This window comes from Dipodomys ordii, unplaced genomic scaffold (assembly GCF_000151885.1).
Source record: "Dipodomys ordii isolate 6190 unplaced genomic scaffold, Dord_2.0 Scaffold61, whole genome shotgun sequence".
In the NCBI taxonomy this organism is placed as follows: domain Eukaryota; kingdom Metazoa; phylum Chordata; class Mammalia; order Rodentia; family Heteromyidae; genus Dipodomys; species Dipodomys ordii.
The window spans coordinates 5471213-5473368 of record NW_012267277.1 but is presented as its reverse complement, the minus strand read 5'-3'; positions in this window follow the sequence as shown (position 1 = coordinate 5473368).

The window sequence follows — 2156 nt, the reverse complement described above, 5'->3', positions numbered from 1 at the left end:
ACACCATCCTAAAAACTGTTAGAACGTTTTGTTATAGGACCTGAAAACATACTGTGAGGATTGAGAATGGAAACATAAGGAAGCAACAGTTCTATTCAATACGTAGCCCCTGGGCTGCACACTGAGGATACAAAATAAAAAGAGTATCTTATCTCAGTTCGTTCAAGTCTAGGGAGAGGCAGGGACAAGTTAAAAGGGTGGATGACAGGAGGGTCTGATGAATATTTAGACGGAAGTTCACACATCATTGTTAATGTTATGGAAATTCAGAAAAAGGTTTATTCTAAGGGTCAGAAACAGAGAGTATTGTCAGTGATATGTGCTCTCTTCATAGATTTCAGGCACCCCACAGCTGAGAAGTTAATGGGGTACATGGGTCAAATGCTAAAAAAATTCTTGGATGTATATGCAAACATTGGCAGACCATGTTAGAATGTTAGAGAGTATGTAGTCAAACTTAACACACTCTGTTTATTCAGCAAGTATGCTGAGATTGTGCTGGGCACAAGGAATGTAAAAATGAGCAGACATGTTGCCTGACTTCATTGAGGTAATATTCTTTATACATTTGAGAATGGTGGGGTTGAAGACCACTTGGGAGCCATCTGGGGGGAAATAGAGGAAGTGTCTGTATGAGATTGCACAGAGATGTGATGATAAAGCACAGCTCAAAGCCAAGGCTCCAATCTGCTGTTGTTTTCAGGAAATACTCATTGAATGAAGCAGTAAGTATCAAACAAGAATACACTTTAAAATTCCTCTTAGGCCAAGAAATATAATCCCTGTGTTAGGTAGTAGATGTAAGTCGCAGCATAGTCCAATTAGACTATCCAGATCCCTTCCTGACCTCAGCTCTGGGCTAGAATAACCTGGAATGCCTCCCTCAAAAAACTTCATCTTCAACATCCTTCCCTCGCTCCAGTTTCTCATACCTTCTTGTAATCTAATGTTTGTACATTTTGTTTCCTTTTTAAAAATTTTTTTTGGTCGGTCACAGGTCTTGAACTCTGGGCCTGGGCGCTGTCCCTGAGCTCTTCAGCTCAAGGCAAGTGCTCTACCGCTTGAGCCACAGTGCCACTTCTGGTTTTCTTGTGGTTTATTGGAGATAAGAGTCTCACGGACTATCCTGCACTGGCTGTCTTTGAACCATCATCTTCAGCCTCCTGAGTAGCTAGGATTAGAAGCGTGAGCCACTGGCGCCCAGCTATCTTTAGCCAACCCAAGGAAAATCAAAATCAAAAATAGAACTTACAGACTCACCTCAGAGAGCTCCAGGAGAGGTGGTAGCAGTCATAAGAAGAGAAAATAACCCAACTGAAGAGAAAGAAAGCCTGCACCAGGAGGGAATCGCATAATCTGTCTCTCACTAACCTCTGGAAAACCACACAGAAGCTGGCCTTCACAAGGCATCCTCAAGATGACTCAGTGTGGGGCAGCTGTCCAGCAGGGTGGGGATTGCCCACAGCTGGAACTTCACACCAAGAAGGATGCTTAGATGAGTGAAGCTGGCCAACAGGGAGAAGCCAAAGCTCCTTTTCTTTGGTTGAACTGCCTCATTTTCTCCCAGAGTGACCAGTTTAAGAAAGTCTGAAAGCAGAGCATCTATGAAATTCCTCCAGAATATCTTTTGTTTATTGTGAAAATACCGTGCGGAGGAGTTACAATGACATGGGCAAGATAATATTTCTTATCAAGCATTGCTGTCTCCTCCTTTGTTTCCCCTTCCCATCTCTTCCCATCCTCCCCCACCAGCTCCTCCCCATCACCACCAAAGTTGTAAAGTTCGTTTTTTGACATAACGACTTGTACATCTCATTGTTGCAATGAGTCCACCTGTATCCCTATTTAAACTATTTCTTTTTTTCCTTCCCCTCCACAAATTATACCGACATCAAATACAGTGAAAGCAGGGGTTGTACTGTGGGGGAGGGACATACAAAGCAACAAAGAAATCATCTTATAAATATGTTAGAAACAATCACATGAAAGAAAAAAACATTTGAATACTTATCTTGGGGTTCATTTCACCTAGCATCAACTTATCTGACCTTTCCTACTTGACTCAGACATATACTAGTTATTGCAAATAAGGGAAACCATGGGACCTATGTTTCTTTGGGCCTGGCTTACTTCACTTAAAATAATTTTTTCCAAGT